The sequence below is a fragment of the Mytilus galloprovincialis genome, chromosome 10, assembly GCF_965363235.1.
Source record: "Mytilus galloprovincialis chromosome 10, xbMytGall1.hap1.1, whole genome shotgun sequence".
Taxonomy (NCBI): Eukaryota; Metazoa; Mollusca; class Bivalvia; order Mytilida; family Mytilidae; genus Mytilus; species Mytilus galloprovincialis.
In genome coordinates this window covers 25500105-25524233 of record NC_134847.1, presented here as the reverse complement: position 1 = coordinate 25524233, position 24129 = coordinate 25500105, and the positions used below count along the sequence as shown (strand labels likewise).

Below are 24129 nucleotides of genomic sequence, written 5' to 3'. Positions count from 1 at the left end.
CCACTGGTGGACTTCGGCTGTTGTCTGCTCTATGGTCGGGTTGTTATTATGATGAACACAATTTTTTACATGTAGCCAAGGCTCTATTTATTGACTAACAGTCAGATTAAATTGTTTAGATAAAACAATAGCTAGACCATTCGAAATCAAAAATCTGGAGTTCCTAGAAAAATTAAGTCGCTTGGCTTTTTTTTCTTTTTAAGTAATTTTTATAAAGTCTTTGGTGTGATTTAATTTATTATAGAATTGCTGTATTAACTGAAAAGGAAAACTTGATTTAGATTCAAAAGCAAAAAATAAATTGCGTAACCATGCCATTGTACTATTTACGCTTTCATAACTGTATCCACAGATCTTTTTGGGTGACCTTATTTTCTCCAGTCAGGACAGGCTTCTTTTTTTATTTTATTTTGTGATAAGCTTGTCTGACATGAATCGTTCTAGATTATATATGTACCGGCATCGATCCTTAGTTTCATATCACAAAATTCTGTACCTGTCTGTATATACAATGTTGATATGTTGGTGATCAACTGCTTCCCTGTATACATCTTACTTTCAGAAAACAGAATATAAAAAAGCAAACAACTAACAAACAAACAGATTTCTCTACATTTATCATGTTTGAACTCCACTTCAATTGTAATCGTTAAATTCCTTCGTGTCTTCTTTCGTCATATATTTAACCTTAAATGATCAACTTTGATTCTTTCGAAATACCTGACGTACCTAGATAACTAATTGGATGTCGGGCATACTTCAGGTACAGGTCATGGGATTATATACAGATGTTTATAGTATATAAGTCTTAAATTTGAGATTACTAATACGACTAGAACAAAAATGTTTCAATACATATTATTTTCGGTACTAATTGTTTTCCCATTTCCAAGCCAACAGGCTACTATACAGAAAACGACACAACCGACAACACAAACAACAACAGAGGTAAGTAAATGTATAAATATATAATTATAGAGTTTATCGCATACAAATTATATAGTATTCTTTAGAGTTAGGAGACCATTGGTTACTAAAATTTATCATTTAATATAGTAAATTGCATGCCACTTTTTAAACCATTTCAGTTTTTCTAGATAACGACTGTTCATATTTTGTGCTGTTATGGGTAAATGTTTAATTTTACATAAAGTATTTGAATATAATTTCATTATCAAAATAAAATGCAAAGGATATTGGGTATCCCTCGATGACAAAATCAATACGTGCACAACAAAAAATACAAAAAAGGCAAAGAAATGGCACTATAGTGGCCATCTTCCTTTATTCTTTATCTCAAATTCTAAGTGAGGCAGTTCTTCTTCTGCAGGATTCATTCTGACCTTTAAAACGATACAAAAGCACACACCTGACAGCAAAATTAGTTCTAAAAAGTTTTGTATTTCTGACTTAAAGCGCTCTGTCATAAATATGTAAGTTTCGCTTATTCATGCTCATAACATACATTTGTACTTGATATTTTTTTCTCATTTATGTTAATTTCAGCAACCAGAAATTAGATGTAACATAAGAAAACCGCAGTGCCCTGATAAGTTTTGCTGTGCAAGAGATGAGTTTTTGCCTGAGTATACTATGTGTAAACATACTGGTAAAGTAAATTGGTCTTGTTCAACAGTTATGAATGAAGCCATTTGTCCATGTGAAACCGGATTAGTTTGTGTTCCGAATGTAAACAGTGTAGATTTCGTATCAATTTACGGTAAATGTGAAAAGAATATTACGGCAATTGATTCAACTGTTGCAACAACCGTAAAACGATCAACCACGATACTTACCACAACAACTAAACAACACAAGGAACATAATCATCCTCCAATTATTCAGTTTCAAAATTCAGCCGTAAAAGTTTCAAAATTTTCCAAAGTTGGACAACCATTCTCAGCGTTTACTGTAAAGGATAATGATCACGGTAAAAACGGATTAGTGCAATGTTCAGTGATACAACCGGGATTTTTTAAGATAGAAAAAGTTGATAGTTACTTATTTCAAGTGGAAGTAGCATCTTCATTAGAAAGTTTGTCTCCACAAGTTTTGGGTACACTTATCATGTGCCAAGACAACGGAACTCCTCCATTGAATGGAATAAGACAAGTTTCTATAAGTATTGTTCTTGAAAATGTAGCATTCGATACTACTACAATCACTCCATCATCTTCCGTAACTATGGAAACGATAAACTCAAAATTAGAAACGACTTCGAGTAAAACTGAAACTACACAACATGTGATTACCACACCAAGTAATGAGTTTTCAACAGCATCATCTTCTGAAACTTCAGAAACGTCCACTTCCGTTTAATTCTGTACCATTAATTAATACACATATGCAATAAAAGACTAATTTCCAATTAAAGGAGTAGGTCCAGTAAGACCCCTTTTTGGCCCATAAAATATAGCAGTTTTACAAAATTGTTAAAATGTAAACTTTTAGTTATTTATAGGCTAGTTAAATGCTTCTGCTACATAAATATGGGCTGTTTTTCACAATACAATGCACATATATCGGGTACTAGCACCATTAAAATTTCTGAAATCTTCACAATTCTAGCATTTTAGTTAAATTTTAGACGATTTCCGTGTAAAACGAAAGTGGCCGCATTAGTGTTCATCCGTAATATTGAAATGTGAGTTGTATTCGATGATAATACACAACATATATAAAGGTTGAGGATGAACACGGATGCGGCCACTTTCATTTTTGACAAAAACCATCTGAAAAACGACATTTTTCGGCATATTTGGTAGATTTTTTATATTTGAGCTTGAATCGAATCGTTTTTAATGAATAAATTAGTTAAAATCTTTCACCTGAACTAATTGAATCTAATGAAATAGACACTTAAGTGTTTAAAAAGTGGTCAAAATCTGTCGTCAGATGAACCTGAAATTTGAGGCCAAAATCGGTCCTTACCGGACCTACTCCTTTGTGAACAGAGGAATTTACAAAAGATCTAAAGTTTGTGAAGTGAAATATTCAAAAGGGAAAACTACTAGTATTGAACTACTTAAAATGTTATAACATTATTTATCACTCATCTTTGTTCTGAACAAATATCATTTGACCTTAAATAAAAGGCGTTCACATATTCTAAATGTTGACCTTTTTTTAAGGTCCTCCTAACTAAGAACAAATGTAATATGTTGTTGCATATCATTTTTCTCTCTCATTATTTTGTACATAAATCAGGGCCTTTTATAGCTGACATTGTGGTATAGGTTTTACTCATTTTGAATTAAATTTGATTGTTATCTTATTTCTAAAGTAAATTAATACAATAGTTTAAGAAATCAAACTTTCATATTTTTAGCATCTTGTTGCTGTAAGTTTTTTTCATCTTAATGTTTGTTATCTTATTTCTATTGTTAAGGACACAATAGTCTGATACATCAAACTTCCATATGTCTAAGTCTTGTCAGTCTTGGTTTTTATCCTAATAGTTTTGCTATTGGATATTGGTGGCAGAAAGTATAATATTTAGAAATAAGAAAATGTGGTATGATTGCCAAGGATACAAAATTTAACTCTCCACATGAGACTAAACAACTGAGAATGAAATTGGGTAATAAATCAAAGAGCCAACAACCCGACCAAACAGCAGAAAACGACGCAAGGCCACCAATTGGTCTTCAATACTGCGAGAAAATCGTGAAGCGGGCTTCAGTTGGCCCCTTAATAAAAAAAATGTATAAGGCGCAAATATGCGGTGGGTTTAACATGTTATGTGAGATCTCAATCCACCCCTACTATGCCTTGTTAAAATAACCCCCGTCTTTTGATCCATTCCATTTTGGCGCTTAAGAACCTGGCATATTTTACAGACACTTTTTGTGTCTTCCGGTTATATGACACATATAAAATCTGACGTCGACAGTCTATATACACGGATGTAAAGCTGATGACCGTAACTTACAGTTTAAGAGCATTGGTTTTTTCACAAAGAGAAAGAAACACGTCATATTAGAATCATGAATAAATCAACACTATTTATTGTTTGAAATCAATACTGATTTGAAATAAAAATAAAATGATTAAAAAATGTATGAATTCAACGGCGATTGAGTTGTCAGACTATGTACACACAAAATATGAAAATGGAAATGGAAGATAAACGGGTAAATGTACAGTCCTTTTCTATTGATAAACCCAAAATGTCAAAACTATAAATATCCAAACACTCTATTAGAGCTATACGACAACAAGAGATAGATCATATTCAAATCCATCTTATGTGTTTCAAAACGCCTGATTAAGTACAACATATGCCATTGCAATCTTACTTGGATTTAAATTCTCACGAAAAAAGAGAAAAATCCTGTTGATTTTTTTTTTTTTTCATTTGGTCAAAAACTTTTATTTGTGTTATACTTTTATAAGAAAAGAAGAGAAAAATCACAGAAGAAAGTTAAAGAAAATAACAGCTGTGTAATACTGCTACTATCAGTTTCCCCCTAACATCTAGCTCACCTAAGGTAACTTATATAATATATAATGGTTACTAAGATATTGTATTTAATTGATTTTCGGTTAACTAAAACGAAGTAAGAAATATTCGACCTAAATACATGATGAGGACGAGTTACTTAGACAATAAAAAGCCATGGTGTTGTCAGTTTCTTTTCGACTGTTAGATTTGAACGTCCTTTTTTGTATCTTTCGCCTCTCTTAGAACAAAAAAAAGATATTATAGGGTTATTGCATGAATACTGGGGAATATTGTCCGAGTAGAATTTTATATTGCACGAGCTTGAGAGTGCAATATATGTTCTACGAGGGACAATATTCCCCAATATTCATGCAATAACCCTTTTATTGTATAGCAATAAATATAATATTTGAAGGTAAAAATTGGTTTGAACTAAAATTTTGTCGTTGATGACTTCATGAACTTTGAAGATGTATTGCACTAGTGCAATATTGACTTTATTGCACGCTAACTTTTGGTTACTTTCTGTGGGAAATATTATATTGCTATACAATAATATGCGATATTATCATATACTTCGACTAAATAATCTATGATTTTTACCGTATGATATTAGCATTAAATTAAAGTATTTTCCATATTTTTCGAATTGGTGCTTAGCGGGCTGATATGAAAAGTTTATCACATGCTTCGATTGTTATCACATGCCTTTCCGTAACGTTATCACATGGCATTCCGGTGATACTCGGCAAATTCCGGAAAAACACCTCAATGCTATGTTTTTAGTGAAAAACATTACAAAGTAGTGTACAAAACAATTATTTGAATACTGGAAAGTATACTGTGTAAAATAATTAAATTAAATTAAAAAATAAAAAAAAAAAAATATTAAATAAATGAATTTTTTAAGTTTTTCTGAAACATAATTTAGAAAGTTATTTTAAAAAAGTTGACTTTTTCAAACAATGTTCATTATGTATATTGTTGAATTATTTTTTTGTCGATTCGTCCATATTAAAATGTGTGTTTTTTTTTCTCTCTGTTGAGGCATATGATGGAAAGATTATATATTGAATGTATCAAATTTTGGGTCCGACGTCCGTGAACTTTTTACTCTTTCAACTTCTTTTCGGGAACCACGTAGAAGGATCAATATATGAATCTGTTGTTTTTCTCTACTGCTGAAGCATATGATAAAAAGATCATAACATGTCATTTTTCATATCGCATGTATTATCAGCCCTCGGTCAATATCAGCCCTCGAGCCATGCGGCTCTTGGGCTGATATTGAACCTAGGGCTGATAATACATGCGATATGAAAAATGCCATGTAATAATCTGATATTATTTGAATGTCGTACAGTAACCTACTAGTTAACATTTTCGTACTTTGGTCTCTTGTGCACGGATAATTTGCAATCATACTACCTCTCCTTATTTTTAGGGAAAAAAATGTGTTCATGTCTGTTAAAAGAAACATAGTTCTACATACAACGTTATTTTAACCTATTGTCTCTTATTGAAAGTCGTCTTAGTGATATTATTACACGAAAACATTATTTTAATAGAGATTTGGGTTCTATACTAAGGGCATCCGTATAGTTACGAGGGAGGTAATGACGTTGCTAACGTAAATTGTTATTTTCACGACGTCAAAAAATGACTCGAGACTTATCGGTAAAAGATGCAGTTTTCGACTGATTTTTGCGTTCAAACTGATTTAACACAAAAACGAATTCATGAACCCCTCTTTTTTAAAATGCCATTTGGTTTGAATACGTAAGAAGATTATGTCTACCAATTTTCATGAAAACGTCAACAGTGCATTTTTTCAAATTTGATAAATGTACAGCAAAAAAATATGTTTTTTTCTACTTTCATAAACATTTGATAAAAATGAGCTATTTGAAAAAACGAAATGCACAAATTAAAAGGACATATATGTAAAACAGAATTTACAGATAATTTAACAAAGTTTAACAGCTTGTATGTATCTTTTAAAACAAAAACAAAATTATGTATTTCTGTTGAAAGGAAAATACGTCCACAAATCCTAATTTTGAGCAAAATATAAAATTTCGACCTCATTTTACTAAAAAAAAAGTAGCACATGAAGGTATATTTTTTACATAAAAAATTATTCAATTTAATCAGACAGAAAATAGCTTAGACCCCGTTTACACTGGCAACGAAATTGAATCGATCTTAAAAAGACTAGTTTGAAGATCGATCTTACCTGTTTACACTGGACCAAAGATCGATCTTAAAGATCGATCTTTTTTGTCAGTGTAAACGGGGTCTTGTATGCAAAATGTCAGCAAAATTTCAATATTGGATCAAAACTGTATCGTATGCTAAAAGGGCCGTTCTCCTTTCTTGAACGTACTTAAATTGATCAATATCATTATCATCAAAATTAGGCATTTGCAAGTAATATATTCGAGAATGTACACTAAAGAAATTTATCCTGTTAAACTAACTTTAATTAAAGATAATAATACTAACAATGACCACTGCCCTTTCCTCGATCTTGATATATATATCATTAACGGAAAGCTTAATACTAAAATTTATGATAAAAGAGATGATTTTTCATTTCCTTTCGTTAACTATAAATTTTTAGACGGTGACGTTCCCTTGTCACCATCTTACGTTGTTTATATATCTCAACTTGTACGATTCGCTCGTGTATGTAACAATGTTTTAGATTTTAACGAGTGAAATTTATGTATTAATGAAAAATTATATAAATTTATGTATCAATGAAAAATTATTACACCAGGGTTTTCGATATCACAAACTAGTCAAAACTTTTACTGAATTTTGTCATCGGTATAAGGACATCATTCGTAATTATAGCTCAACATGCAGACTTCTTAAACGTTCAGTTATTTCACGTCCATTTTTTATGGAAATAATAATATTCTTTATAAAGCACAAAAATGAAACAAAAATGTCAGTATTCACCTCAGAAGCTAAGAAAACCTTTATATAGACTTATTAAGAAGGGATATAGTTACGATACTGTTGTCAGGTCATTAAAGATTGCATACTTTGGCGTTAATATTGATTCACTTATAGGGTTTTTGCATCGGAACTAAACACATTAATTTAAAAAACAGTTTTTGGCATGACACGGGTTATGTTCTTCTCATATATGTTATTATGGTATGATACTAAACCCCTAACGAGACGTATTGTACCTGATATTCATATAATGAAGACATAATCTTTCAATCAGTTTAATTGAAGTCTGGAGCTGGCATGTCAGTTAACTGTTAGTAATCTAGTGTTATTTATGTATTATTGTCATTTTGTTTATTTTCTTTGGTTACATCTTCTGAAATCAGACTCGGACTTCTCTTCAACTGAATTTTATTGTGCGTATTGTTATGCGTTTACTTTTCTACATTGGCTAGAGGTATAGGGGGAGGGTTGATATCTCATAAACATGTTTAACCCCGCCTGTCCCAAGTCAGGAATCTCTCTTGTATTATTTTTAATTTTAGTTTCTTGTGTATAATTTGGAGTTTAGTAGGGCGTTCATTATCACTGAACTAGTATATATATTTGTCGAGGGGCCAACTGAAGGACGCCTCCGGGTGCGGGAATTTCTCGCTGCATTGCCTATTGGTAACATTCTGCTGTTGTCTGTTATATGGTCGGGTTGTTGTCTCTTTGTCACATTACCCATTTCCATTCTCAATTTTAGAGGGGCAGAAAGAGACCATACCAGAAATATTTAAGCCCGTTCCAACAAAATAATATTATGTACCCATAAGTTGAGTATCAAGTGTTCGCACGGGATTGTTTTCTTGGTCCCACAATATTATTTAGTATAGTGCTCCACTAAAATACTTTGGTTAATTGTTGCTTGCCTAATGCAAAATAAACAATAAGTAAAATAAAACCAGTTAAACAAATAGTTGTTATTTTCTGTGGCAATTGTTTTCTTGTAGTAGTGTTGTCTAGAAGAAATTTTAAGGTATTTGAATAATTAGACATAATTATAGGTACTTAAGCACTAAATACTTATTATAAACATAATGATAATAAATACTGATATATATTATATATGATAATGTACTTTTAGCACTAATAATAAAAAGAAAACATGATGTATAACAGCTGTTAAATTCACATGTTTAAATGGTGATACACTGCAATTGTCATCAATGAAAGCTCTAAGTCTTCTGTTGTTTTTGTCCTTATGTCACCATACTGTCCAAGCATTTCTACAAAGTCTTTGTTTTCTTCTATCTTCTTTTAATTCTTTTAATTTTTTCTTTCCTAGACTCATGGTATACTTAAGGGAACTTTTTATAGACATTGCTGTGATAACTGCTGTATCATCAGCATTGGTGTCATCAATTTCTTTGGCAGATGGAATTTCTGCCACCCTTCTCTTTCTATATTCATATTCAGTCTTTGTGGAAATTTCTTTCTCTTTACAATATTTCCAGCTTCCTCGGATGGTAATTGTACGGCCCTCTTACTGTCATAGGAGTTTGAGTGTTGACGCCATAGGATGGAGGCAGCATCTTTTGCCTTTGTTGTACTTCTAATTGCACCAGATGTTACATCTGTTTCAAATTGTGTAGCCCATGGTTCTGGATCATGTGCTTCTCCCTTTGCCATACAGAATGCCAATTTTTTGTTCCTTGTTACTTCATTTTTCTTGACATTTTCTTTGTAAGAAGAGTCTGTACAGACGGGCTTACTGCTGAGTTTTACAATTTTTTCTGGATTGATATCAAAAATATGTGTTAGAAAGCTATGAATATTCCTTCGAAACCGGAACCCTCTCAATAGACCAAAGACGGGGTATTCTTACTCTTATTCCAAAGAAAGATAAAGATAGAACACTCTTGTCGAACTGGCGTCCCCTCTCTATCTTAAATTTCTATATAAATTAGTAGCTAAAGTTATTGCGGAAAGAATGAAATTATTTCTTCAAAAGCTTATAGATCCAGACCAAACGGGATATGTGGCTGGTAGATATACAATGGTGAAAATCTACGACTCATTGCTTATATTATATTGTAAACTACTTTAAAGAATTATCCGGGGCTTATATTACTGGTCGCTTTCGAAAAGGCGTTTGATACGCTAGAATGGAAATTTATTCAAAAAGCATTGGTTTTTTTTTAATTTTGGTAGCAATTTCCGGAAATGGGTTTTAACCTTATACTCAAATATATCTAGTCTTGTCGTCAATAATGGATTTAGTTCTAGTCCATTCACAATTGAGAGAAGTGTTCGACAAGGATGTCCTTTGTCTCCCTTTTTATTTATTGTGGCCGTTGAACAGCTGGCAATAAGTTCTTACGAATCTGGCAATAAGTATTCGTAAGAACAATCAGATATCTGGTATAAAAATTTGGGATTCTGAAATCAAAATCTCACAGTTAGCTGATGATACCACTTGTTTTTTTGAGAGATGTATTCTCCGCGCAAATTTTATTAGATTCCTTAAACGATTTTGAGAAGTGTTCAGGATTAAAAGTAAATTTTTCTAAAACCGAAGCAACATGGATTGGAAGAAATAAGTTTAACAAAGAAGGTTCCCTTCCTATTAAATGGACAGATGGTTTTAAAACCTTAGGTTTAAAATTTAATGCTTTTGAAGAAATGGTTTGTTCTAATTTAGATACATGCATAGAAAAAATGGAATCAATAATTTAACTATGGAGGATCAGAAACCTTTCCTTGATCGGAAAAATTGTAATTTTTAAATCACTTGCAATATCGAAGCTTATTTATGTCATTTCATCTACACATGTACCAAAATCTTATGTAATTAAAATACAACGGGATATTAATAGTTTTTTATGGAATGGTAGTACTCCGAAAGTTAAATCGGAAGTTATTCAAAAGTCTCCTATCGAGGGAGACTGAAAGCTCCAAATTTTGAAGTACAGCTGTTATCAATTCGTATTATGTGGGTAAAAAGATTTCTGTCAGAACATGACTCCAAATGGAAACATGTTTCCAAAGCATTTATCTCCCTTTTTGATTTAGAGGACTTGTTTATGAGCAGATGTGAAATTGAGTTTTTGAATTTGAAAACACCTCTTTTTTATATAGAAGTGCTATCTGCTTGGAAACGTTTCAAGGGTATTTTCATCCCGTTAAATGCATTTCATGTTAGAAAAGAATTTATTTGGTTCAATCCGTTTATCAAAATTGATCAAACGAGTATTTTTTACAGATCTTGGTACATGATAGGCATAAGGTTCATCAATGATATTGTAGATGATAAAGGCGATTTTTTGTCTCATGACGCTATTAACAAAAAATATAACCTTAATGTCACTTTTGTAGACATTCTATCTAATAAGCTTGCTATACCACGTGACTCGAAAGATTTGTTATCACAACAACACATGTCACCTAACAGCAACTCATTTGGATTCGTTTTTGAGCATGAGAATGAAAAAATGCCTATTAGTAAATTATTTACTATATTCACTTTTTATCGATCGGGGAAGTGTTTCTCCTATTTCACAACAAAGATAGGAAGAGAGTTTTAATATAGAAATTAGTGACGAACAATGGAAAAATATTCATTCATTAGCTTTCAAATGTACTATAGAAAGCAAACTACAAGCTTTTCAATATAAACTACTACACAGAATAGTCTCACATAATTATCTTCTTGAAAATATAAATTTTCCTTAACTAATGCATGTGCCAGTTGTAAAGAAATAGAAACTATAGAGCATAATTTTTTTGAATGTACAGAAATAAAACAATTTTGGAGAGATTTTTCAAATTGGTGGTATTCAGTTTTTGGAGTAAAACTATTTTTGAATAAACGGCGTCATTTTTGGTGTATTGAATTCTGATAACTTAGTTTTAAATTATTGCATTCTACAGGCAAAATATTACATATATTATGTAAATAACACACACTTAGACAGACTGTTCATATCTGTGCAAGCTTTTCTTAAATTTTTGAAAAAGACGTCTTGAGATATTATAATATTTCTATATTTCTAAAGACCAACACGAGTCATTTGTCAACAGATGAAAGCTATTAATTAAATTTATTTTTTAATATGGTTATAGTATAATGTATTCCAAAGTATTCTTAAGACGTATACATACTGAGTATTCACACCACTAACTGGTAAATTTTTACTATGTCTTATTTGTATAATGTCAATAGTATAACAATGCCATAGTATTTACATGTCATGTCATTCACTCATGTCTTGTAAAAATGTATGTATGCACTGTAGTTTGAACACCAAAAAGATCAATAAAAAAAAAGTCTGTGATTGACTTAAGAGGTCTTGTTATGGCACACATGTTTGCCTGGTCTAGTTGTTCTGTTGACCAGTTCATGAAGTAATTGTTGTTGTGTCTGGTTACAATGATGTGTACTCTGTCTAAAACAGACATTTGCGTTTTAAAATAGGAAAGTCTGGAAATATTTCTATATGAAAAATACACTTAAAATTAACTTGGTACATCATACACCTTAAAATACATCTACAATACTGGTATATCAGTTAGGTACCAGTATTGTTGTTTTAAAAAAAAATGTACAATACTGGTACAAAATTTTATACCAGTATTGTGCAGTATTGTGCACAATACTGGTATACCAGTATTGCGATCACCAACTATAGTAGATCCTTGACCTATAATGGTTTACTTTTATAAATTGTTATTTGGATGGAAAGTTGTCTCATTGGCACTCATACCACTTCATATATTTATTCAAACACAAAGTGATAAAACTTTGAAAAAAAAACCATATTGAACCCCTTATTTTCTGTTTTTTGAGTCAATCAGCTGTATCCCTGATTTTAAAAATTCACTGTAACAAATAACAAACTGTATACATCAACAGACTATTACCAAACTTTCGAAAATAGAAATGCCATAAATCATATAACAGTTTGCATATTATCAGGTTCACTTTTCGGACGAGACATCAGATGTTTACATTCGTGATAAACAAAAACCAAGGTCATATTTCCTTTAACCCCATTACGCAATTTACACAGCAGACAAATTTCCGATCTGATAAGCCCCGTATAGTACGTATACTTGTTGTGTACATCTAAGACATGCTTTTGGTTCAATATTTAATTGGATTTAGTCTGGTGATAGTTAAATCACAAGATCAGAGGGTAAGTTGGACTGAATTTTATCTTTTGTCACATCTGGTAATAGGGGACGAAACTTAATTTACCAAATTCAATGGCTGCTTTGACATTTACCAACTTATGAAAATTTAACATTTGAATTGTATGATGGGTATTTGCATGGATGACTGTGTGATATGGGCTTGGCTCATTCTCGAATTCCGTATGGTGACCTATATTTGTAAAGAGTGAAGAGTTGTCTCATTGGCAATCACACATTGCCGACTGTCACTATTTCCCTGGAAATTTTGAAAGAGCAATTTGTCCACAAATCAAAACAAAACAATCAATTTTACCATTGGAACTGGTATATGATTGTAAAAGTATGAAGAAGCAAATAAACATTCATGAAATACATTTAAAAGCCCCTTTAAAGGTTTTGTTGGACAAATGAGTGCCATCTTGCACGTAAAACCGCCCTGGGCATTTTAAATGTTGGCAGGTATGCAATCACACCACATCTTTTTTTATGTTGTATTACTATCGAGTAGGAGATGAATAAGTGGTCGATCTTTTGATCTTTACTTAGATTTTATAGTTAATATATAAATACATTGGATTAAAAGAAAGAAGAATATTTGATGTATGGAAACCTCGTGACACGTACAAATGACTAGAAAAATGAAATGGCAGAATTACATTAAGCATATGGGAATAAGCGTATTTTGTCAGCAAAATAAAATTTATAGCGTACATCAATTCTTTTTTATGTTGTAAAAACAAGATTAACGTGTATAATAGTTCACAAGACTTCATGTCATATCAGTTCATTCCTATTGGCCCGAGCACACAGTTATTTCGTAGTGCATTTCTTTTAGACAATAAATTTAAATTAAAAAAATCGCACCTGCTCTTTTTCAAAAAGATTTTTACAGTGTAGTGTACTACCAGTGAGACAAATAATATCAAAATTATAGAAACTTCTACCAGCTCTAACTCAAAATATTGACAATTCTGTGTTAAGGGGGCGTAAAATTCAGTTTGACAGCTTCAGACGTGATAAAATTTGACCTTTTTGAACTGGACCAAATCACTACTTAACATAAAGATTTAGCACCCAAATTTTTTTAACATGTAAATACATCCCCCTACTTAATATTTCATGCATTTAATATCAAGAAATAAATTGGGAAAGTGTATCAAATAAAACATGCAAGTTATACACTGTTTACACTAGGGACTATATTCGTTGACAACGAAAACCAAAGGACGATAACTGTGTCCTTGGACCTATTGGCGAATTTGCTGTATTAATTAAGGGTTATTTTAATTATGAAAAAGAAAAGGGTATAATATTAAATTTTGAAGTCCGTATCAGCCAATCACAGCATTTGAATTGAAAACAAATCACAAAAAATGCAAAAGAACCAAACATCTTTATTAACTTACTCATTTTCTCTTCAAATATTGCTATTTGCAATATATAATTAGTCTTTCAAAGAAATAAGGTATTAATGCTAAATGTATGAAAAGTCTAGAGAGAATCAATTCCCGCCAACTTTTCAATGGCATATACCTCATAAACAAGGACACTGACCTTACATTGATTTCATTTTTTAGTTCCGTTGTTTATTAACTATCAATGAAAACGAACACCCTTAATTAAGGTTTATGACCCCTTCTGTGGCCATTTTTGTGCGAACTTTTCACACTTCAATTGTATCAAAACTACAGATATAATGAATTATAGAGATAGGTCATTTTGTACATTTACTAAGGGGAAACTTGATGCAAAGCATTATTACTTACTGTTTCATTGCATAGAAAAAGAGTACTTTGTGGCAAATAAACCAAGATTTTTATAGAAAATCCACAGCCTTTTAAACAGAGATTTTTGTTATGAAATTTGAAACAAAATTTACTCATTTGCTTTTCTATGATGTGCTATTGTTTATTTTGTACAAAAAAAATCTATTTAGAACCTGTAAATTCCAAAATACCTCGTGCTGAGTCACTAAAGTCGAGCACACCTTAAAAGGTGTACTTGATTTGGTCCATATTTTTTACCAATAACTACATTAATAAACTTGTTTTAAGGAAGTCAATGCTAGCACTGCATGCAATAATCCCATATCTATCAGCCATCAAATTGCCAAATATGAGAGTATTAGGATAAAGGCTGTGGATTTTTTCTATAAAATTTCAATATGTTTAGCATTGAATCAACACAAGGGTACATAGTCCTTAAGCTCTGATGAGCTTTTTCACCGAAAATTAAACACACGCATTAACAAATTTTAATGTGCAGTGATTCATATTTGATATCTTTTAACAATTCATTAGATATTTTTTTCACTTAGGGTTCTACTGTTTGTGACATCAGCCATCGACACACATCATGCCCTCACCTATACTGCTGTGCTCGTGACGACTTCTTATTAGAAGATATACTATGTAAGCCTTATGGGAGACTTAATGATAGGTGTACCACAGTTCATTCAGAAGAGGACTGTCCATGTTTAAAAGGTCTCTACTGTAAGACTGACCTTACTAGTTCTACCTTCACGTCAATTTACGGCCATTGTCACAATGATACAATTGATAGAGCTCCAACAACATTAAGACCAACAACAACAACTCGGATGCACTCGAACAATCATCCACCTCAAATACATCTAAGAAATCATAGTATTTATGTTTCAAGAGATACAAACGTGGGAACAAATATCACTGGATTTACAGCCACAGACCGAGATGGAGGAGACAGGGGTAATATTCATTGTTCCATTCTTCAGATACCATATTTTGGTATTACAAAGTTTACGCCCCATAGTTTTGAAATAATTGTCAAATCCTCTTTGCGAACTTTAATGCCGCAAACTTTCCAAGTATTTATAGACTGTGAGGATGATGGCTTTCCACAATTGAACAATATTGCAAATCTAGATGTTCACATTCTCATTGAATTATCTCCTCTATATACAACTGTACCGGTATCGACTGGAGCACCAGAAAGCACCACTACATCATCCAGTATAACAAATATGAATACCGAATCGACAAGTGCTATGACATTTACTTAATCAGTTTCATCATCTTTGACGGGGAACACATCACAAACGCCTCTTAAAACAAATCGGAGAAGCTTACGTTTATTTAAGGCTTACAAAAACAGAAAATAATCAGAAAAAATGCATTAATCTGTAAAATTTCAAACGGTAGTTCAGAAAAAAAAATACCATTTTAATTTAACGTTATGTGGACAGAACTCCATGGAAGTATATCGTAAATTATGCAATAACGAATGTAATATTCATTATGTGAGTTGTATTAAAAAATCTATTTTTTTTTTTTTTTAATTTACTTACTATTGAGAAAGCAATGATCGTTGTAAATTTTCTGTAAGATTTAAAACACCTTTTGGAAATGGCGCTTGTGTGCAAGAACAATTCCTACTGTCGATAGCACCAGCAAGGTCTTGTTTTAAAATCAGTTGTATTAGGAGGTAAGAGAACACATGAAACGTTTAAAAATTTGTTGCAATAAAAACTCTCGACCTGGCATCATTTTTATTTCAAATTCTATATAAGGATAGTTTAGTGACACCGTACAAATCCTTATTCTATATACGAAAGGTCAATATTATAATTTAGTTATATTATAAATAAGATAAAGGAGTTTCTACAGTATTTGGTGGTTAAATTTGTATCTCTGGTGATTTTCTAACAATATGCAGGCAAACTTATTCATTCTTTTCGAATGATCTGCAAAAAGATGTGTTCTTTCTATACGACGTCATCAAACATGGTCGCCTTTTTTATACCGTCACAATAGGAAATTCAGAGGAAAGCGCCTTCAAACTCTTTTACCCCGCAAATGTTATGTGCCTGTCCTAAGTAAGGAGCCTGTAAATAAGAAGCTGATGTGTGCTGTTGTTTGTCTTATTTGTATTTCATTTATTGTTCAGAAGTTGTCGTTGGTTGTTGAATTACATTTTTGTTTTTCGTTCATTATTTTGTACATGAATTTAGTTTCCTCGTTTGAATTATTTGACATCTGTCATTTCGGAGTCTTTCATAGCTTACTATGTGGTATGAGCTTTGCTCATTGTTGAAGGCTGTATGGTGACATATAGTTGTTAATTGCTGTGTCATTTGGTTTCATGTGGAGAGATGTCTCATTATCAATCATATCAGTTGCATCTTCTTTTTTATAAGTTCTGGTATATAATTATAACTGGATTTCAAAATTAACGCTCGAAAATTAACTATGATCTTTTTTATTTGCAATGTCCAAAATTGTTGTTATTTTCTATTTTGCACATGTATTCTTTACGACAAGGACATATCAAATGATCTGTGTTCAGTAAACATAGTTCCCCGTCCATTCTGGTTGACTGGCATATTTGTCTCCTTTCTACAATAGAATTTTGCGACCTGTTGATAATAATCTGTAAAAGAAACAAAAGGATCATAAATGTTTACAAAACTTAGATTTTTTTAAATACTTAATAGGCTATTCTACCTCAGGAAGAGATTACCTTAGCTGTATTTAGTCATCAATGCTCTTCAACTTCGTACTTTATATGACCTTTTTAACTTTTTTTTATTCGAGCGCCACTGATGAGTCTTTTGTAGTTGAAATGCGCGTCTGGCGCAAATACGAAATTTCAATCCTGGGATCTAAGATGAGTTTTATTTTGCTGTGCAGTTGTTTTGACGCATCCATGCTAATCCTTTTTCAGACAAAGCAATTCGCGTATGTTCATGTTTGAAAATCATGTCTCCTTGCACTCAAATATGCATTGCAGTGTAGGAATGCCTCATTTGATATTAGCATGACATGTACAAGTACTTTAATATAAAAAAGAAGATGTGGTATGATTGACAATGAGATAACTCTCCACAAGAGAACAAATGAAATAGAAATTAAAACAACTGAAGGTATCTGCACGGCATTCAAAATGAGCAAAATCCACATCACATATTCAGATATTGCAGGCCCCGAAATGACAAATGTAAAACAATTCAAACGAGAAAACTAACGGCCTGATTTAATTTTGCTTTTGGTAACTACATATGTCATTGCACGACCATTGTTGAAACTGCAATCTTTATTCGTTTAAACATGTACCTGCATGTACTCATTTTTTTTTATTAACTTTTATTCCTTTATTCAAGCGTTTTTAGAGTGCTTTTTTTGTGCTCACCTGTACGCCTTGTCAGTTGTTTGTTGTTAAATTTTAATCTTTTTGTCGTTTGGCGTTGACGGTACATCTTTAAAAAATCTTCAAGAAATTCACTCACAAACTAGTATAGATTTAGATTGATATTTAGTAAAAAAAACAATTGTTGACTTTTTATAATTTGTATTGTTTCTGGTGTTGTGTGTTATTGTTTCATTAGGAATGACTCCACATATCATCTAATTCATAAAAATTCATAGCACAACACTACACTAACAATGGCATTGACGCATTTGCTTATGAGTCTACTACAAACATCACATAAGTAAACCAGTAAAATAATACTTCGTTCCGTGTTTACTGGATTTGTTTTTTTAATGTTCAATTTAGTCGGATGTTCAGAAAATAGTTCGCAAGATAATTGTCTACAGGAAGATATATCTCACTGTCGTACACTTTATTCCGATTCTGGTACGAAAAGGCTCATACTAAGTATTAGGCTCTTCTGGTCGGTAATATAACTTTCTGTAAAAAACACACTTAAAGTAAACAGTGCTTAGTCAAAATGCTAATGCAGGGTTCACACATTGCCGATTATTGCTCCCGTTTGAGATCAGACAGCGATACGACAACAAAAATGAAAAAGTCGGATTACTATCCTCAAATATCTGGAATGTCCTATTATTGTCTGAACGCAGTCGTTTTAGTTCGTAACAGATTCCTACCGGTCGGAAAGGGTCCGAATAGTTCAGCGAAGCACCCCGACAGTTAGGTGCGTCCCGTAACATTCGGGGAAACTCAGCCGATTTTGTCTAGTCGGATTACAATCGTGACTATGTCGTGACAGATTCTTCTGTATCAGGTCGAATTCCTAACAATATTCTGTGTATTCGGGACGGTGTCCCGTGGAACGGGAATGATCTGGAGAAATTTTTCATTGCTGTTTTTCTGCCGATTGAGTCCAGATTGCATCCAGATCTTGTCGATTGCGAACCGTTTTTGCCGAAACTGTTCCGAAACAGTCCCGTTATTAATTTTAAATTCGTCAATGATACCCACGTCAGAGTTCCGACAATTACAGAATACAATACGACTGAGACCAGACAAAGCCGTTTGCAATGCGATAGAGCGGACCGTGATAGGATTACGTTCCGACAGTACCTGATCATCCCGAGTATGCCGACAGTTTTCGAACGGATAACTTCCGTCAGCGTCGGTTCACTGTCTTGTCACTATCTGATCTCTTTCGGATTACATTCGGTAGAATCGGGACGCATTCGTGACAGACTCGGGCGAATTTTACCTGGCGAAAGATACAAATCGGATTAGAAGCTGATTTAGAACGGGATTATCGGGATAATTCGCTTGGAAACGGTTGAATATCGACGCTTCCTGAACAATATCTGATTGTTGTCGTGATTAAATATTTTTTTTTACAAATTTTAATTAAAGTTTGAATTTCTATCCACGATTCATAGGATCTTGATCAGACTTTTAATAAATTTTAATCGGGAATGGTCCTGTCAATGACAGCAGTAAAAATCGTGAATGTGTGACCCCAGCTTAAGAGCCAGTTATTTTAAATACAAACGTTGAGTCAAAATTGACGCTTTTGAAATTAGGAAAAATTTACAATGCTCTTCCTACTTTTTACTTGTTTGGCTTTATAAATATTTTGATATGAGCGTCACTGATGAGTCTTATGTAGACGAAACGCGCGGCTGGCGTACTAAATTATAATCCTGGTACCTTTGATAACTTTTACAGATGAACAAATTGATATTTTCCACACGATGTGTTTATATGTGTTCTACTATTTTCATCTATAAAATCAGTGGCGTAGCTAGGTCATTTTTACGTGTACGCCCGAACCCCGATTAGGGGCCTGAAGGAAAAAAATCGTACAATTACAGTATGTCACCCGACATCCGTCAGGACGACATACCTAATTTCAGCTGATCTATTGATTGTTATACATTATATTCAATTTATCACAAATAAATCGAAATATATATATTTTTACGTGTCTGGTTTCAATTAGTCTAAGATATTAATCAAAATTGTAAATGGTTTCATTTGTGTAGTACAGTGGCAAATTCCGTGAAAAGGGACACATAATTGAAATAATGAGCATATTTCTTACTGAATATATAAGAATGACCAAAAGAATTTCAGAACAAAGAAATATAGAAATGATGACCCCCCAACTCCCTGTTGTTCCCAATCCAGACCCTCATATATCACTGTGTCAGATAGTTTTGTTTAATATATTTGTCTTCAAAAAGAATATTTTATTTGTATACAAAGTGTTGTTTTAATATGTAATGGACAATATATGCCATTCCCTCTCAGCCGAAGTCGTTATCTCATATCAGTGAAAGCAAGTATTAGAAAGCTTGCCTCCCTGTGCAATATGTTATTATACGGTGACCAGACCAGTCTGATTTAAATTGCGCAAAGATCAGACCGCCTGTTGGTATAAAACTGAAAAATGAATGGAAAAAAAATTGCTACAGAAATTAACCATGAAAACAAAACTTCAAGAAAGTTTAATTAAATTCGACGAAGGTTTAAAAAAGTAATTGATATGTAACAAATCTAAACTTTGATTGTGTAAAGTGATGCAAAAAGAAATTCCTTTTATTCATAAAATACGGGACAACTCATCATATATAATTTCGTCATTTTGCTCTCGATACTCGTTTGACCATAAACAGTTTTTGTCCAGCTACCGTAAAATTTTTACGAAGGTTTGACAAAGTCCTTGATATTTTCAAACTTAAACCATGTAATGAACCTACATGTACATAGTTATATTAGTGGCACCGCCGAAGAAATTTAGGGCCGAAATGTCTCGCTTTCGCGACATAAATGTCAAGAGCTCGACAAAAAATGCAAACCACATATCGAATCTTAGCACATAATGAATTGCTTTTAAAAAAAAATTAAGGAAAGTGAGTATAGAATTCAAGGTAGATTTAGACTTTGACAGAAAATGAACAAATATATAATATGATACTAATTTTCGTCACTTTTATTCGCAATTACAAGCCATTGAAGAAAGACTTAGAATGTTGGTGTACTCTTAACCAATTCTTTTTATTCTTATTTAGATGAAAATATTTTTTTAACCCAATTCAAGTGTACGCCCGGCGTTTTGACGTAAACGTAGCTACGCGCATGTCTGTCTTTAAAATTGTCAATCTAAATAAGATACAGCCAGTGCAAAAAAAATTATAAATGTGTCCTAAATGCACTTAAAATAATGGATAACCGAATTTAAAAGAACAAAACTAAGGACAATTTGCCATTTCATTAGGCTGGATCAATTTATGCCATGCAGGGAAAATCAAGAGGCTTGGTATACCTTTAAAAAAAGATGCATTGATATGAAGAGTTACAAAGTGAAATCAAAAGCAGATAGTTGCTTGGTAAATATTCAGGTTAACCCCGTCACATATTAATGAACGTACAAAGTCATGTATACAAAATAAGAGTTCCCATTTATGACATTAGTTTGTTAAAAATCATATCAGTACCGAAGCTAATAAATCTATTTGTTCTTATTTTGATTTTATTGAATTGTTGCTTTGTTGTCATTAACCCAAATATTTCATTCCATTCCATTCATATTCATTAGAACTTTAATTGTACTTTTCGTGTGTAAGTATAAGATTAAATTCGGTCAAATCAAAGTTTCTAGTATCTATCCAAAAGGAATTTATCATGATTACCTTATATACACAACACTTGTTCAACCCACAACTTGTCGAATTGGTGACGTCACAGTCGTCTGTCTTTGTCTTATCTAAATAAGTTATAGTCGGTGCAAAAAGAGCAGCAAAAAATTGTCCTTGAAGTATCTGGAAGTAAAAATGTATAACTGATGTTAGATGGACTAATAAACGTAGGGCAATGTTCCCAAAAGTACTCAATCATTTAATGCCACCTAGGGAACATCAATGAAATAGGCTTCGAGAAAATGTTAAATATTGGTTTTATATTCTGCATTTAAAAGATTTTTGTGGAACTACATTGCTCGAAAGAGTATTTCCCTGTTCATAAATATTTTTATCATGGACTTAATTTGGGTTAGCTTCAATTAATATGTCTCGCTTCGTTTAGGTATTGGCCATACAACCATTTTTTTTTCTTTCCTTGTTATAAAAGTAGGTTGAGAAGACCTTTAAGGTGCTCCAGAAGGGTTAGCAACACCAACCTTCTATCAAGGAAATACCTAGGAGATATATACTCCGTATGCATGTGCTGCTGGAATGTTTTGCTTTACATAATTTTTTGAATATCGTTATGGTTTCGAGTTTTCAATTTTGTTACATTTTGTCTCTTTCGATTGGGTAACAAAGAGAACAATAATTGTGTGGACAGTCGTGGACAGCTGTCTCATTGGCAATCATACCACATCTTTTTTTATAATAACCCTGGTTATAAAACACATACACTTCTAACCAATATAGATCGGAGTTGTGTCGCTTTGTCCGACGCATATATCAACTTTCACAACTGCGAATGAAAAATTGAAAATCTCACACTTTTTACATCTTCGCGATCGTCGCCTCAATTCGCCACAAACGTTTACAATGCTTAAAAGTATGTTAGAAACAGATACAATATACCTTGAATAATGCTTCTCTTTGTGCGCAAGGCTGATTTATAGAAAGCACATTGGTAAAAAGGAAGAAACATTTTTCAATTGGAATTCCAATAATAGAGTTGGCCTTCTTGAGTGAACTAGTTTAGGAACGATAACTCCAACCAAAGTCCTAAGCCACTAATTTCTACTTCGAGGTTTGTTAACGTCAATACTTACAAATGCGAAACATATCTTTTTTAGATGCATTTTTGTTCCTTTATGTAGATCAACTGTATTAAAACTAAACGGCACAATTAAGGTTAACAAACTTCAAGAAAATTATCGCACTTACAGTACCGTCATTGCATAAAAAAAATACTATTCGAAACACGCCAATGTCAAATGAAAGAATATGATTGATTGTAATGCGAGGCTGAACACTACCAAAGTTATTAACACAGTATATCCATTACAGATGATGACGTACAAAATATCACTACAACATATTGTAATTTTTTACAGTTACGTAACTATCCAAATCCGAAAAAAATTGAAACAATGTTCCTTTGAATTGTTTCCTTATTAATGCCAACATATCCCACAGAATATTATAGCTTTACGTCTGAATAATCTCATTGCTGGTAATCCTTTGTAGTTCATGTATGGTGTATGCTTGAAACTGTTGTACAAATTTCATTTGTTTTAACTTTCCCTAAAATGTTTCTAAAATCTCTTCAGTAATTTTATACTAGTTTTGTACACTCAATAAAATGGCAATGACTAACAAATAGAGCTACACTGTACACGAAAATGTTTTCGTTTTCCAATATAATACCGTGTCACGTGAACTGCATAATAAAACTATGTTTCATCCAGTTTCTCGATATCTGTCTGGATAAGTGGAGGATTGCATTATCATAGAAAGAAAATCTGATCATGCTGTGATTGAATATGGTGATGAAATGAATATAAAGTAGAAAGTTCCTTTTGATTAAAGATCTTTTATTCAAATATTGCAGGGTTAAATTAAGTTTCGATCGACTCTGTCGAGACTTGAAGTACAAAATGTAAACATTGAATTAATACAACTTGTGTACAACAGCATAGACAAATTACAGTGTTTCTAGTTTTAATTGCATTTCAAATTTGATGACAATGAATATATTTACTACAATAATAATTTACTTTATTTGCAAAATTCACCCATATGGGTCAAGCAAACACAAATGAGAATGTGAAGAATTACAAATATAAACATAAAAACATAGTTATAAATGGTAAACTAAATGTAACCTTTAACGGAGATGGACCTCATTTTCGCAATTCTAAAGATTGCTTTGTAAACTCACCAACTTTGTCATAACCTCTGACTCGGGCTTTAAAAGTTGTTTCAGCTTAAAAAGTTGTTGATAATTTGTATAATCAGGGTTTCTTATCTTTGAAAATAAGTAATTATCTCTTAAAGTTGAGTTCAATTTACAATATAGAAAAAAAAAAACGGTATTCATAATCAAGATTATTACAAATAAACTCATCATAGATACCAGGACTAAATTTTGTATATACGCCAGACGCGCGTTTCGTCTACAAAAGACTCATCAGTGACGCTCAAATCCAAAAGTTAAAAAGGCCAAATAAAGTACGAAGTTGAAGAACATTAAGGACCAAAATTCCTCAAAGTTTTGCCAAAGACAGCTAAGGTTATTTATGCCTGAGGTAGGAAAGCCTTAGTATTTCTAAAATTTTATAAATTTTGTAAACAGTTTATTTATAAATTTACATAACCTATGATCTCTGGGTACATTTTTAT

At 32.3% G+C, this 24129-nt stretch overlaps 2 long non-coding RNA genes across 3 annotated transcripts in view; one reads left to right on the top strand and one right to left on the bottom strand.

Moving 5' to 3' along the window:
- The first annotated feature begins 12448 nt into the window (after positions 1 to 12448).
- On the top strand, positions 12449 to 15894 carry LOC143047253 (uncharacterized). Its single transcript, XR_012969469.1, has 2 exons — positions 12449 to 12588; positions 14904 to 15894. It is a non-coding gene; the product is annotated as an uncharacterized LOC143047253 (long non-coding RNA).
- Positions 15895 to 16805: 911 nt separating this feature from the next.
- The window catches only part of LOC143047254 (uncharacterized), a 29872-nt gene continuing 22548 nt past the window's right edge, over positions 16806 to 24129 (bottom strand). The window contains exons 1-3 of one of the 2 annotated variants that reach the window (XR_012969470.1): positions 22557 to 22837; positions 21463 to 21591; positions 16806 to 16993 (exon numbers count right to left, since the gene is read on the bottom strand). This is a non-coding gene — a long non-coding RNA (uncharacterized LOC143047254). Of the gene's footprint in view, positions 16994 to 21462; positions 21592 to 22556; positions 22838 to 24129 lie in introns of those variants that run through there. The other variant, XR_012969471.1, reaches the window with a different exon arrangement.